Source organism: Palaemon carinicauda, chromosome 15, assembly GCF_036898095.1.
Source record: "Palaemon carinicauda isolate YSFRI2023 chromosome 15, ASM3689809v2, whole genome shotgun sequence".
NCBI classification, from domain to species: domain Eukaryota; kingdom Metazoa; phylum Arthropoda; class Malacostraca; order Decapoda; family Palaemonidae; genus Palaemon; species Palaemon carinicauda.
Window position 1 is genome coordinate 53924527 of NC_090739.1, and position 17138 is coordinate 53941664.

Genomic DNA, 17138 nt, shown 5'->3' on the forward strand with positions numbered 1-17138 from the left:
TTTTTGTCTATAATTACATTAACGTAAGATACCTGTCCAGCATCTCATTGGGGTAACTGGGACGGAGCCGGAACAGAGCCTAAGAGTGAGATGACTATAGATCTGACAAAACTAGAGTAGGCCAATAAATGACTTTTATTTTCCCGTGTGGAGTTCTCCGGCCTCTGGACAGTATAATTTCCCTTTTTTGTATTTAAGAGTGACGGTTAGAAAACTGTGGCAATAAAGTTATTAGCGGGGTGTTTGTGCCAAGAGTGCAAGTGCTCATTATCCTCCCCTGTTGATCTTTGTGTAACTACCGCAGGGAGACTTTCCCGGACTAAGTTCCCACTCAAACATTTAATTAAATAAAAATTCTCCATATATATATATATATATATATATATATATATATATATATATATATATATATATATATATATACATATATATATATATATATATATATATATATATATATATATATATATATATTGCTGAGACAGGTGAGATAACCCTCCTATTAATACGATACTTTATTTATATTCGTAATTGCTTCGCTGTCGTAAACTCTGAGATAAAACCGTTGGCAGACCTCAATAGTCAAAGGAGGCCTGTCACTTCTAGGCCCATATTCATTAATTACCAGGTACTTAAAATCTCAGCCAAAAGACAGAGTCCAGATGGGGGAAATGAAAATCCCAAAGAAGAACCAACAAAGGTGGAGCTTGACCCTGATTGACAAATGGTCAAAGAAGTAAGGTGGAGTCATTTTACGTGATTGGGGATTGACCCCTTACCACCCCTAGAACTTCAAAGCAACCAATGAATTGAAAGAGGGGATGACCCTCGAATTCCCAATTCCCCTCGTTGAGCTTACAAGAACAAAGATAGTTAGTTCACCTGCAGCAGACCCAGAGGGTAAAAGGCAGGGCTGATCCCCTCTGGAGGAATATGATCATCCAGATAGTTTCCTCATCCTCTGGTTTTTAAGAAAAAAAAACTCCGTCTTCCACGTCAGAGGGAGAGAGAGAGAGAGAGAGAGACGCTCACTTATCCCCTCATCCTTATCATCAACAAAGAAAAAGTGTAGCGCCAACTTAACTAAAAACGTAAAATGCTGTGGCATATCCTACACCGCCCCCTATTTTGTAGTATACAAAATACACCGAAAATATGCCACATACACAGCACGCCATATGAGCAGCACACGGCGTTCACTCTTTTTCCAATGGCACTCCACTGTCATCACACTCCGTTTCAAGGAGAAGGCACAATTTCTGCACTGGACGTAAGTACAACCCACACTCGGTCTTAATCTTGGCTTGTCTAACTCGGTTGTCAGAGTCTCGAGTCACTTCCAAGACTCGTCCCAAAGGCCAAGAGCCTCTGGGGAGACGTTCATCGGTAGTTAGCACGATGTCGCCAACTTGGATGTCTCGCCGTTGGACGGTCCACTTCTGTCTTTCTTGCAGCAATGGAAGGTACTCCCTCAGCCATCGCTTCCAGAATTGGTTGGCAAGATATTGCGCTTGACGCCAGCGGAGCCTAACATACAAGTCCTTCTGGTCAGTCTTCGTTACTGGGAGCACTGCACTCTTCAGAGTCAACAGCATACTAGGCGTCAACGGCAGTGGACAGTCTGGGTCGTCGTTTACCTTGGTTAGGGGTCTTCCATTCACCAAAGACTCGGCTTCACAGAACAGAGTCGATAGTGTGTCGTCAGTGGTGACCTGCTGCAGGCAGGTTGCACTGAGAGCTCTTCTCACTGAGCGTATGAGGCGTTCCCAGACTCCTCCGAAGTGTGACGCATGTGGCGGGTTGAAACGCCACTCAATGCCCTTAGCTGCTAGGGTTTGGGCAATTTCCTCTTCCTTGAAGTCTTGAAGAGCTTCCTTCAGCTCTCAGTCACCTGCGACGAGGTTGGTAACGTTGTCTGATCATATTCTCTTGACAGCTCCTCGCCTGGCCGTAAATCTTCTCACTGCATTCACAAAGGAGTCTTGATCCATCGAGCTGAGAACCTCCAGGTGAATAGCTCGCACTGTCAGGCAGGTAAAAATGGCTCCCCAGCGCTTCACTGTAGAGCGCTCTTGCTTCACAAAGAAGGGACCGAAGCAGTCTGTCCCTGTATTGGTGAAGGGAGGATCCCCCGGACAGATCCGGTCAGAGGGCAAGTTAGCCATCACTTGATTCACTGGCCAACAACTGAGTCTTCTACAGATGACACAGTCACGTATCATTGATCTAACTACTGAATTTCCATGAACGATCCAGTAGTTTTTTCTTAGTTCAGCCATAAGATGGTTCTGCCCACAATGGCTGTTTGTTTCATAGGTCCATCGCACCATCTTCCTCACAATTGGCAACTTGGATGGAAGAATGATGGGGTGCTTGCAGCTATCACTGATGGTGGCTTCACAGAGTCTTCCACCAACCTTCAGCAAGCCTTCTTGTAGAAATGGTCGCAACTTGCAAATCTTGCTGGATTTCTTCACCTTGGAATCCTTCTTGGAGAGTGATTTGATCTCACTCCCATACTCTTGAGCTTGAATCTTCTTCCATATTATGGTTGTTGCACAATTCATCTCGTTTGTAGATAACACTTCTGATCCACTCTTGGTTCCTAATCACCTCAGTCGAGCGATGATTCGCACTATCTTGGTCCATGAAGAGAACTTGGCAGCAATCTTCTCCACTAAGATTGGTTCCGGCACCACCATGCTGAAGATGGGTGCAGACTGCTTAACTTCTGGATCTCCATCTAGTTCTGCTCGCTTAACATCGTCAGGAAGAGCTGGCCAACTGTCCTGCTCTTGACACAGGAACTCTGGTCCTATCAGCCACAGCGACGACTCCAGCAAGCTGTCCACATCAAGGCCCCGAGAGGCCAGGTCTGCAGGGTTCGCAGAGGTGTTCACATACCTCCAAGCGGTGATGTCACTGAGGTCGCGGATGAGGTTCACACGGTTGTTCACAAACGTGTGGTATCTTGCAGACAGGTTACGGATGTACTTCAGAACAGACGTGCTGTCGGTCCAGAACACTGAGTCACAAAACTCCAAATCGAGTTCTGACTTGATCTTGCAATCAAGTTGAGCTGCCACAGCAGCAGCAGTCAATTCCATTCGTGGAATACTCGGTCTCTTGAGGGGAGCTACACGAGCTCGACCCATAACCAGTGTACAGTTCACTTGGTTATTCTTGCTTACCATGCGCAGATACGTGGCCACACCATATCCTGTCTGGCTTGCGTCTGCAAAATGGTGAAGTTGGTACGATGATACCTCCCCAAAGTCTGGAGGCACCAGGCTTCTTCTGATCTTGAAGTCTCCTAGACACTGAAGCTGGGAAGTCCATCTGCTCCAGCGATTTGCTTCGTCGTTGTTCATTTCTTCGTCCCAAGGTAAGTTGCGACGACACAGGTCTTGTAGTAACATCTTCCCTTTCAGGATGAAAGGTGCAACAAAACCAAGTGGATCGTACAAGGAAGCCACTACAGAGAGAACTCCTCTTCGCGTCCTAGGCTTCTCCTTCAGGTTGATCTTGAAGGTGAACTCATCACTGCTCATGTCCCAGTGGATACCCAAAGCACGCTCCGTGGGCAGCTCGTCCTTACTGAGGTCCAATATAGCCACTGATTTATCTCTCTCCCCTTCAGGCACAGCAGCGAGAATGCACTTGTTGCTAGATGTCCACTGGTTCAGCCGGAATCCTCCATCAACACTGAGTCCAATGAGGTCTTTTGCCAATTGGATACAGTCTTCCTCGCTGTCCATTGACTTCAACAAGTTGTCGACGTAGAAGTTGCCTCGTATGGCATGGCAAGCTTCTTCACCATACTTGTCACCATAGTCCAGTGCTGCCTGTCTGAGGCAGAAGTTGACTACACTTGGGGACGATCGCGCTTCAAACACATGTGAAGTCATCCTGAACTCTTGAATAGCTTGATTGGTGTCTCCACCTGGCCACCACAGCAAGCGTAAAGAGTCCCTCTCGTCTTCTGGCACCTTGACTTGATGGAACATTTCTTGTATGTCCGCAGTAACAGCATGTTGTCCTTCCCTGAAGCGCAGCAGCACTCCAGCAAGACTACTTGTGAGATCTGGTCTCTGCATGAGGTGGTCATTGAGTGAGGTCCCAGCATGTTTAGCCTTAAGGTCGAAGACGACCCTAAGCTTGTCCTTGGTAGGGTGTTTGACCCCATGGTGCACCATGTAGTTCACACGACCATCACTGCGATTCAGCTTGTCGACTGGGACAAGCTCTGCGTACCCTTTCAAAAGGTAGTTCTCTACTTGTTCGACGTATATAGTCTTGTACGTTTCATTGGCCTCAAATTTCTTCTTTAAAGAGTGAGCCCTACGTTTTGCCATGGCATGGTTATTAGGTAGAGGCCCAGTGTCACTAAAGGGTAAGCAAGCAACATACTTGCCATCTGTCTGGACAACAGTTTCGTCCAACAAAGAAAGGAATCTCTTGTCTTCAAAAGAATCTTCTATCTTTGAGAGTGTCTCTTTCTCCCAAAAGTCTTGGTTGAAGTTGTGTTGCAGAAGTTCTGTTGTATCATCCACAGTGCACACATGGAACAGAGGGGCAGGACCTGAAGTCGATCTGGGTCCTGTTGGGCCGAAAACAACCCACCCTAGCTTGGTCAGGTAGGCAGATGGCTCGTCCTTCAGCCCATGTCGCTGGTCTAGAATCACTCTGTTCAATGTTGTGTCTAGCCCAATGATTAGCTCTACTTGACGATGATCTTCAGGTAGACTTTCTACTTCCAGGTCACTCAGATGTGGCCACTTGGTCAGCCATTCTTGACTCATGGCATGATCCATAGACACATTGATCTTGTCAGCCACGAACACGTCGGTCACATGCTCTCCTTCATCAGTATTAATATTACCAATGTGTAGGGACAGAACTTCCTTACAAGTGAAAATCCCTGCTTCAGTTGCCATGATCTGGTTGCATGGTCTTCCTTTGAGACCCATTCGGTCTATCAGGCTTCTTGCTGCCAATGTTGGGGCAGCTCCACTGTCGATGAATCCATAGGTTGCATGGATGCCATTCACGAGAACAGGAAGATCTTCAGCATTGTTCTTCCCTTAGGTAACTGGCTTGCACTCACTGAGAACATAGGTTGCACATTTGGGGCTACAGCACTCTTGCCAGCTGTAGCAGTCGCGCCACCTTCTGTAGCACCAACTGCCTTCTCACCGCCCCCGATAGCACTTTTGCCTCCCACATGGGCCGCATCTGTATTTCTTGCAGTCTTAGGTGGACTATGCAGCATGGTATGGTGCTTGTGAGATCCACACTTTTCACAGATGGATGTATCTTCACATTTTGCATATAAATGTTCACCATTAAGACACCTGAAGCAGTATCTTGCCTTCTTTATCACCTCCCAGCAATCTGGAAACTTCAACCTCTCAAATTTGAAGCACTCTTTAGGTTCATGGTCCTCCTTAGTGCAGAAGGGACACCATTTCCCTCTAGCTGGTGAAGCTGTGTGGTGCACAGGTAAGGTCTTAGGCCTGACAGGCTTGGATGGCTTCTCAATAGGCTTCGGGGTACGACGGTCGCACTCATAATAGGAGAGATGCTTGGTAATACATGCCTGCTTCTCAATGTACTCTATTAGAGCTGGAAGCTTGAACTTATGTTCCTCGCATTTCGCTACCCATCTCACTCTCAGTTGGTATGGGAGCTTTTCAACAATCTTCTTCATTGTTTCTTGAAGCTCTATTCGATGGTAGTTATTACCAAGTGCTGACTTAACTGTCTTCAAACATGCAGCATAATTTTCCAGGCCATCAATATCACCTGCATTAATCTCCTTCCAATCAAATAGCTTCTTGACATAAGCATCTGACAGGTCATTGTCATTCTTGTATTTACGACATAATATCTCCCAAGCACAATCATACTCAATGTCAGTGGGTAGATGGAACCAGTTCTCAATCAGGTTCTTGGGAGTACCATCTAAACAGTTGTATAGTTGAGTTAGCCTTCGTGCAGGGTCGTCGGTATTACACTCCACAATCCAGGTGAAAGAATTCTTAAACATAGAGAATTTGGTTAAGTCTCCACTGAAACGCTCCAGCTTCATCTGTGGCAGCTGCATTCATCGGGTTAGTTCTTGCTGACTAGCTAGTGTACAATCAAGAGCCTTTACAATTTCAGAAGTTTGCAGATCTGCTTGTGACACATCTCGAGTTAAGGGAACACGTCTTGGCACAAAAGTCGTCGCATCTGGGACCAATGGAGTTGAATGATGTTTTACACCCTTCAGGTCATATGTCACACTGTGGACGTTTGTAGGATTCACATCTACTTCATGAACCCTGCTGATTCTCCCACTCTCATAGTGAGAATTTACATCACTTCTCCACTGCTCAATCCCTTTGACATCCAACTGAACTGATGAGTCCCTCTTCTCCCGTTGTGAAGCATTACTAGCAGCGGAACCAGCATATGAAGTTCCAACTTCAGACAGTGTTTATTACTCTACCTGTAGTTTATCACAGTCTAACTTCAGGCCGTTAATCTCTTCTTGGCTCTTGCGTTTAGCTGCAATTCCTTTTGCTTGCATTTCAACTGCAAGTGTTTTGGCTTGCATTTCAGCTTCAGCTGCAAGTGCTTTGGCTTGCATTTCCAAAGCCAATTCCTCTTCTTCTAGCAGTTTTGCTTCCTCAGCTTGCTTAAGCTTTGCTTGCGCCTCAAGCAAGCGCACATGCAGTGCCGACTGGCTGGTCTTTGCTGAAGCTCTTGAAACAGACAACATGGTGACAGATGATAGAGGCCACAACAGACAATCCTTGCAGACACAAGGCTGACGAAGTCCACTTGTCCCACGCTGGCGTTACTTGACCCAGGCTGGAGTATTTGTCAAACTGTAGAACACTGCACCACCAGTGCAGCTACGTTCTGAATATCGGCGTTTTACTAAGGGTGAAGTCAAACACTCTTCCTCTGTGGTGTTCATATATTCCATCAAAGAAGCGAGGTTTGACGATTTTCCAGACGCCGATTCTAATACTAAATTCACAGATAACCACTGGTAAAAGTTGCTGTACAACCAGAAGCATTCAACCTCCTTGCTAACAGCAACACCGGTCACTTAATACTATGATGAGTACACTGGGCAGCTCAGCACATCACAAATACTGCAGAACCACAGCATGCACAAATTCCATGTGCTTTCCAGAGCCTGCCCACGCTGAACTAACAAAGGCACCAAGGCGGGCATAAATCGCGGCCTTTTGGGCAGATGCCAACAATAACAATAGAATATTTTCCAGTACCAACTCAATACTTCTTTTTCATACAAAAAAGTAAACAAAAAATGTATACAGTTTTCCATTCAATAGAAATATTTAATTCAAAATAGTGCACATATGTGTATAATTAAATTATAAAACAAACATCAGGCAATCCCGACGCTCGCTTATCCCCTCATCCTTATCATCAACAAAGAAAACGTGTAGCGCCAACTTAACTAAAAACGTAAAACGCTGTGACATATCCTACATGCCGCATGGATATTTTCTGCAGCGTATGAAGGGCCTCACTGATCTACAGTGATTTCTAAACCTCACAGTCGCAACCGCACGGTTTCAAACCGGTCGTGTGAAGCGAGCCTTATTGTGTATCGTTATCATTTGTGTTGTTAGTTGATATTTATGTTCATATGAAGTAATTTTGATTTTCTATTGATACCATGGAAAAAAGAGTTGAATAAAAATATTTTCCCATTCATTTAAAATTTTTCTTTTATTGTTGATCGTATATTCTTGTTACCATTTTGATAATTACGATTTTTATAATTTTAACTATTTCTTATTTGTTGCTAACATTGGGAATCGAGAAGTGATATTCTAATTTAAAATCTAATACATTCTTTTGGTTCTTTTAATTGGTAACATTGAGAAAATCTTCATAAGATCCCCATGTGATAAATAAAGTTATGTTAGATTTTAAACATTGTTTTCTTGTCCATGACTAGAAGTATGTGGACACCTTCATCCATAAACTTCCAGCCAATTGTAAGCTAGTTCTGCAGTAGATGCAGCTTAAAAATTACTCCAATTCACGAACTCGGGGAAAAGTGAACCGTTTATGGTGTTAACGAGTTCAGTCTAACAAAAGACATCACATAATATTGTCAATTTAGACGATCTGGTGGATATGAGAATGAAGTGTCAAGTAGAAAGTCCGGTTGATAATTTCTCTAAAGAGCGTAGGTCACAATATATATATATATATATATATATATATATATATATATATATATATATATATATATATATATATATATATATATATATATATGTATATATGTATATATATATATATATATATATATATATATATATATATACATATCTTACGAAGTTGGTCTAGTATAGAGTATATATTTTATTTTTGTAATTTATTTGTGTATTTAAGAGATGTATAGCCAGCTCATAAGGCGAGTTCCTCTCTTGTAGGTTTAAGTAACTGTATGTAAATTATATAAAACTTTCGTCATTCATTTAAATGTATTTTCCATTTAAGTCAGTATATATAAATTTACGTTATTTTTTATAATTAACTTGTTTATTTCCTGTATTTTGTTACGAAGTCTTATGTAATCTCAATTAGATATTGTGTGCGACACAGATGAGGGGTTACGCCAGGCTTACGAGGAATTATATCATGTTTATATTTCCACGTGGTTAGAATGCGCATGATTATTCTACAAGTATTAAGTCAATGTATATATGCCCCTAGGAATGCATAAGCAGCAGAAGAGATCCAGTGTGAGCCGTTGAAAGAGCCAAGTTCGCTCTTTCCTCTTAAGTAAATCAAGTGTTTGCCCTCTCAAACAAGATTAACTATTTGTATCCAACATATATTGTATATAGAGTGTTCAAACATTGATAAAACTTTGATAATATTCAAGTGTATTGTGTTAATGTAAGTACTAGTATAACATAAATTTTTGTAACGGGCCCTGTGAGATTTAGGTTAAACAGTGAAGTGCATTTATATTGGCTTAACTGTTCGGTTACCCTGTGTGATCTAAAACACATAATTGTATCAGTTACTTTTATGTAAATTTCACTAAGGGTCTAATCATTTGAGTGTTAGTGTTAATTTCCAGTGAAACAAGTGATTGTATAATTCTTTAATGTAACATTTTCTTGTCTTTGTCTAAATTTTTGTTCAGATTTAATATTTCCAGTGATTTAATTTTGGTGTTAATTCTTTTTGCATTAGTGTTGTAACTTTTTATTTATTTTTGCAAAGAGTGTATTATTTTGATCACCATTATTTCTTGATAGAACTTTGAGAATCAGAGTAAGAGTTTTTTTTTTAATAGTTATCACTAAATAATTACCCAGTTTCGTTTTTAGTGTATGTAAGAGACCTTTGGATATTCAGTGGTTTTATATATTGCCGTCTGGAAGTTGCATAATTTTCTCAAAGTTCCGGTATCAATTTTCAAGCATTGCAGACTTATATAAAAAATAAACAGGTGAGTTTGGAGCTCGGGATTTTATGTAATTTGCCAGCCATAATGATATATATATATATATATATATATATATATATATATATATATATATATATATATATATATATATATATATATATATGTATGTATATACATATATATATATATATAATTACATACATATATGTGTGTGTATGTATACACACACAAATCTATAGATATGATAAAATCCATTAAAATTTCATGAAATCTTCTCTTCTTTGATACATTATCAAGCCAAAGAAAATAGACTTCTTATTGCTCTTATGTTTATTAGGTAACACACACACACACACGCACGCACACACACACACACACACACATATATATATATATATATATATATATATATATATATATATATATATATATATATATATATATATATATATATATATGTATGTATGTATATGTGTGTATATATATATATATATATATATGCATATATGTGTATATGTGTATTCTTACGAAACTGGTCTAGTATAGAGTAAATACAGTAGTTTATTCATGATTTATTCATTTATATTTTATTTGTACATTGAAGAGAGGTTAGCCAGCTCTAAAGGTGAGTTCTCCTCGTGAAGATTTAATTTTGATATCTAAGTTACATAAGACTTTCATCGTTAATTTCATTGTAATCTTTATTCAAGTTAGTATATGTAAATTTATGTTATTTTCAAGAATTATCTTTTTTATTTCACGTATATTTGTTACGAAGTCTTACATAACTGTTTGAAAGTGTTATTTCATCATACACGATAGGAACAAGGGCCTATGTAATTTTCTTTTATATCTTATGAGGTATTGTGTCATGTTTGAGAGAGAATGTTCAGTCCCATGTGCTTTGGAAATTTTGCGAAAGACCTAGTGATAGGATGTTATCTTTTTTTTATATCAGGGACAAAGGTTGGGCGCAGCTAGCTGACAGAGAGTCGCCTCATGGGGTGTGATAGTTGCCCAGAAGATCCAGGTTTCGGGTCCCTGTTGCGTAAGAAAGCGTTAGAGAGAACGATACTTGGTAACTCTGTCACCCTTGGCCTAGCCCCCACGCTACCAGACCTCGATCATGGAATCTTCTGGAAGTATCCAAATCTGTTATAAAGGCAACCCCCAGTGTTAAATAGACAGATAGAGATTACCAGCCTTGAGATCGTCATCTCCCTACCTCTCTCACTCTCGTACACAACCCAGTGTATTGTTTTAAAAGTGTTCAGTACGTATAGCGTTTCCTCTCCTAAGTAGCTCTGCCCCAAAGCAAAACGTGTGTCGAAAAGATACGTAAGACAAAACGGCGATTTTGAATTCATTGTATTAGGGTGAGTGTTGGCATTGTGTAAAGTTTTTGTAACTGGTCCTGTAGGAAGGTTAGGTATTTGTACTGTGATCTGGTTATCTAATTTTCATTAAGTGTAAACCTTCAATATTGGATTCAGATTTAATTTCAAGTGAAACCAGTGATTGTATAATTTTCATAAGTGTTATTTCTTTTCTTAGTCTAAGGTTTATTCAGATATAATAGTTCAAGTCAAGTCATTATATGATTTTCAGATCATAACATTTTTGTGTTAATCTAAATTTTGTTCAGTCTTAATTTTTCGAGAGATTTATTTTGTAATTATGTAAATTCTTTTCAAAGGGTTGTAATTTGTTGTAATTTATATAGAATATATCTATTTTTGTAAATAGTGTATTATTCCAATCACCATTGTTTAGAATACAATCCGCTTGCATCCTGTTAAAGAGCCATAGTAAGTCATAAATGATTTTTAAGAGTAATTGCCCAGTTTGGTTTTGAGTGTACTTAAGAGACCTTTGGATATTCAGTGTTTTATATATTGCTGTCTGGAAGTTAATAACTGTCTCAGGGTTTGTGTATTAATATTTTAAAGTGTAATCAGTTTGAATGTAAGAGCAAACAAGGGAGATTGGAATTCGAGAGGTTGAGTAACTTTGCCAGTCGTAGTATATCTAATATTATATGTTTGGTTCCTAGTCATGAGCCAAAGTATAGTATATTTTTTAATTTCCAGACTTCAGGAGCCTTATCATATAGTATATTTTGGTCCCCAGATCTGGGAACCATCCTCATAGTCTAATATATTTTTTAGGTGCTCAGACCCGGGAACCATCTTCACATGATATATTTTGGTACCCAGACCCTTGGGCAAACCCCCCCCCTCCACCCCCCACCCCCGCCCCGAAAACATTAAATGACACCCATAGAGATCAAATGGGCTGTTTGAAACGGTACGGCTCATCGCCTGGCTGGTGTAATTCAGATTAGGGAAGGCAGAGATGTGTCAGACATCTAGGCCTACGTCAAACTTGAAGCAACATGTCGGATCCAAAGATCAGGATTAATCTCTTTGTAAAAGCAGACATTTAAAATGGTGTCTATAGATAATACAAGGAGCACTCTTGCGACTCCAGGTGAGCATATAGCATTTGCAAATGAAACCTAACAGTGAGGCATAATCAATAATTACGGGAAAATGGAAGACGGAAGAGAGTCAGTAAAAAGCTGACCTAAACAATCTAAAAATGACACTGGCTCGTTATTAAGCAGACAGATGTGAATAGATTGGAATAAGTTCTAATGTATAATTCACACCCAGGATTTTAGAGAATAACTTATCCTAGAATATGGTTCTTAAGGAAGCAGGAACCATAAAACATTTCTTACAGGCATCAAATTTAGGGATTACCATGAAAATCTTAATGCATAACGTCACGAGCATCAATGGACTGATATAGAAGGAAGGGTAAAACAAAAAACGGTAGGAGAAAAGAATCTAAACTAAATCGTGGAAAGGATAAATGAAAATATAAAAGATAAATAAAAATAAAATGTGAAGATGAATCTTCACGACATTAAAATTCTAAATTGAAATGTGCAATAACTACATAAATAATATGTTAATTTTAGCTTTTAAACTCTATCGTTATAGGCCTACCTGATATATGAATAGATTAGTTTGAATAACAGATAACGTCCCCAATAGTGCAGAATTAATAAGCTAAGAATATACTTACTTTACTTTAAGGGATGTTTTCCTGGTCCTATCACACAGGAAAACGCTGCGCACTACAGCACCTACAAGATCAGTTTATCATAAAAATTTTAAGGTATTTTGCATATTACACAGCCTATTCCATGTTTATTGTCAAATCCACAATATCGAAGTGGCTATGTGTGTGTACATATATACACACACACACACACATATATATATATATATATATATATATATATATATATATATATATATATATATATATTTCCTAATTATTGTATGCAGATATGTGTTGTACGTCAAGGTAAATGAACTCTATAATCATGAGAATTCCACAAAACCTATAGGTCAGCATGTTGTTGTAGCAATATTGCATTTTAAAAGCGAGGGGTGTTTAGTTGCCTTTGTGCGCTCAAGTAGACAAGGCTCTCACCTGAGAGAGTGTTAGCTGTGTATGGTGTACTTACTAACTGTCAACGTGGGATATATATATATATATATATATATATATATATATATATATATATATATATATATATATATATATATATATGTATATATATATATATATATATATATATATATATATATATATATATATATATATATTCTTACGAAGCTGGTTTGGTGTAGAGTAAATATCATAGTTTATAAATATTCCAATCATCATTAATTGAGACAAGATTTCGCTCAATTCCTGTTAAGAACCACAGTGAGTGTTAAATGCGTTTCAATGATACTTAAGAGTAATTACCCAATTTAGTTTGAGTGTACTATTTGGATATTCAGTGTTTTATTTATTACTGTCTGGGAGTTATTTAACAGTCTCAGAATTCGTGCATCAATGTTTTAAAGTGTAACAGTTTTAATGTCAAAGCAAAGAAGGGAGTTTGGAATTCGAGAGGTTGAGTAACTTGCCAGTCGTAGTATGTCTAATGGGGGATATATCGTCAGATATTAATTCCCACACTGTTGAGAAGACAGGTGATCACAGTAGTGCACAAGACGGGACATATAGGGATAAGGAAGACGACGGAGAAGATAATGAAAAGCTTTTTCTGGCCTTGCATGCATAAAGATGTGAGCCACTTTTGCCGTGCCTGTCACGTATGTCAGACAGCTGAAAAGCCCAATGAGTGCATCAAGGAAGCTCCTTCATGCCCGATAGAAGTACGAGTAGAAAATGTTGCCAGGAATAAGGAAGGATCGAGAGGAAACGGATGAAGGAAATGTCCAGGATTTGAGGAAAGGAAACGGCGAGTTAAGGAAATTTTCCCTAGAAGACGTGAAAACGAGGGAAAGATGAGCGAAGAAAAGGTTTGGTATGAAAAGTACGAACAGACAGGATATGGTAGAAGGGCAGGTATTGGTCTACGTATCGTAAAGAAGATTCCCTCTCGCCAACGAGTTCCCAGAACCATTCCAGATTTTGGAGGAAGGGAGTGGACGGACCTACATTATCGAGATATCAGGAAAAAAGAAAAATCTGAGTAAGGCCATATCAACTTCGAAACCGAGACTTCAAGCACCAGATTTCACCGAGAAATTCCTTATCCATGTGGATGCGTCCGATAACGGGATTGGAGCTGTCTTATTGCAAGAAGATAAGGAAGGAATTCTTCATCCTGTGTGCCTTATGTCATCAAAGCTGGAGAAGGAGCAACAAGTCGATTCGACAATTGAAACGGAACTGCTGGCGCTGATCGCTGATTAACTCTTTACGTAAATGGACCACAGAAGAAGATTACTTTGAACTCGGATTTTGATACTTTAACTTTTGTGAATAAGATGAAAAATAATAATCAAAGGTTAATTAGGTGGTCATTATGTTTGCAACCATATTGTATTGATGCAAAACATATATCAGGTAAAAATAACGTGGTTGCAGATTATTTATCTCAGGCCAAATCGATGGATTCAAACGCAAAATAAATAATCTTTTTTGGGGGGAGCTATCTTACGAAGCTGGTCTAGAGTAGAGTAAATATTGTAGTTTATAAACAATTTTATTTATATTTCATATATTGTTCCATTTGTGCATTGAGGAGATGATCCCCTGTCCATAAAATGAGCTCCTTTCATGTAGATATAAGTATATTATGTAAATTACGTAAGACTTTTGTCGTGAATTTCATTGTACTTTTTATTCAAGTTAATATAAGTGAATTTACGTGTTTTTTTTTAAGAATTAACTTTTTATTTCACATATGTTTGCTATGCAGTCTTACGGAGTCTCTTTGAAAGTGTTGTAGGTTTCATGCGAGATAGGAACAAGGGCTTAGGTAATGTTATTTTATATTTTATGAAGTATTGCAGCATGTTTAAGAGAGAGAATGTTCAATGACACATGTGCTTTGGAAAATTCTCTGCCATAAAAGTTTCGCGAATACCCGGTGAGAGGATGTTATCTTTTTTCTTTTTTTTCGGGGACAATAGGTGGGCGGAGCTAGCGGGGAAGTCATCCCGCGGATGTGTTAATGTGAATCTGAGAGTTGCCTGAAAGCCCCCTGATTCACCTCTTGACATTTTTATCTAGATGGAAACTGACGCCCTTAGGCACAGCCCCCCATGTTATCAGAACTCGATCCGGCTAGGTTCTGGATATAGCAGTTAGGTTTCATTCAAAATGTGACCAAGGTTAGGTTACTGTAGATCGAGTTAGAACTGCAGCCTCAAATAGCCTCCTTCCCCTCTTCCTATCTCTCCCACAAGTAATACAGTGTATTTGTCAAAAGTATTTACTGCGTTTTAGTGTGTCCTCTCCTAAGTGACTCTGTATCCCAAAAAGCAAATCGTCTGTCAAAAAATACGCAAGACTAAAAGGTGATTTTGAATTCATTGCATTAGGATGAGTGTTGACATTGTATAACGTTTTTTATAAACGGCCCTGTAGGCAGGATAGGTTATGTAAAGTGATCTGGTTAACTATTAGTCATTAAGAATCAAACTTGAACATTGTATTATTTCAGAATTATTTCAAACATTTGTATTATTTCCATAGTATTATCTCTTCTTTTTAGGTTAATGTTTATTCAGATATAATAGTTCAAGTCACGTTATTACATAATTTCAGATCGTAACATTTTTGTCTTAATCTAAGTTTTATTCCGAATTTATTTTTTCTAGTAACTTATTTTTATTAATGTGTCATTTCTTTCAAAGTGTAATTTATATAGAATTTATTTATTTTTCTGAAGAATGTATTATTCCAATCATTATTTGAGACCAGATTCCGCTCAATTCCTGTTAAGAACCACAGTGAGTGTTAAATGCATTTCAATAATACTTAAGAGTAATTACCCAGTTTAGTTTGAGTGTAGTAAGAGTCCTTTGGATATTCAGTGTTTTATATATTACTGTCTAGGAGTTATTTAACAGTCTCAGAATTCGTGTATTAATATTCTAAAGTGTAACAGTTTTAATGTCAAAGCAAAGAAGGGAGTTTGGAATTCGAGAGGTTGAGTAACTTGCCAATCGTAGTATATCTAATATTATATGCTTGGTTTCCAGTCACGAGCCATAGTATAGTATATTTTTTAATGCCCAGACTTCGGGAGCCATATCATATAATATATTTTGGTGCCCAGACCCGGGAACCATCCTCATAGTTTAACATATTTTTTGGGTGCTCAGACCCAGGAACCATCTCCATATATATATATATATATATATATATATATATATATATATATATATATATATATATATGCATGTATATATATATATATATATATATATATATATATATATTAACTGAGATTAGATATGATTCTATATTTTTTATTAGTGATTTTAATGCAGACCCTTTTTCTGGTCGCTCATGGAATCACTTGATGGATTTTATGAAAGATAATCAACTTGAATGCTTTGATGTGTGTGCTCTGGATGACTCTACTTTCACATTTTTGTCCTTTGGGGTTAGCTATACCAAATGGTTAGACCATATAGTTGGGAGAAAGGAAAATGATACCTATGTGAAGAATATCAGAGTATTGTATGATATAATTGGTTCGGACCATTTGCCAGTAGAAGCTGAAGTGGTTGTTGATGCTGGAAGTCCTTTTACACCATCATATCTAAGTTCTGCAGACGGAAAAATTGGGTACTATGTTGACTGGGATAAATTTTCTACGAATGAACTTTGTGTTATTGGAGCAAATGTGATGTCTAGAGTGGGTAGCTTTGTAAGTAATGCATCATTTGACTGCTGTTCTTTGAGTTGTAGAGATTGTAAACATCTTAGGGAAATTGATTGTTTTTACTCTGCACTTGCAATGTCTGTAAAAGAGGAAATCTCTCTTTACTCAAGGGCAATAAAGAGAAAATGTAAATATAAAGTGATACCTGGGTGGAATCGTAAGGTAAAATGTAAATACAAAACTGCCAGAATGGAATATTTAAAGTGGTTGCAGTCAGGAAGAATACATGCTGGACCCGAGTTTGATCAAATGAGGGGAAGTCGCAAAATATTCAAAGAGGCATTAAATGAGTGTAAGAGAAATTAATTTGCTGAGAGGTCTTTATCGATTCAAAAAAAACTTGAGGACAAAGATATGAAACAATTCTGGGGGGATGTAAGGAAAAAGAATAACAAAGCCAAACAA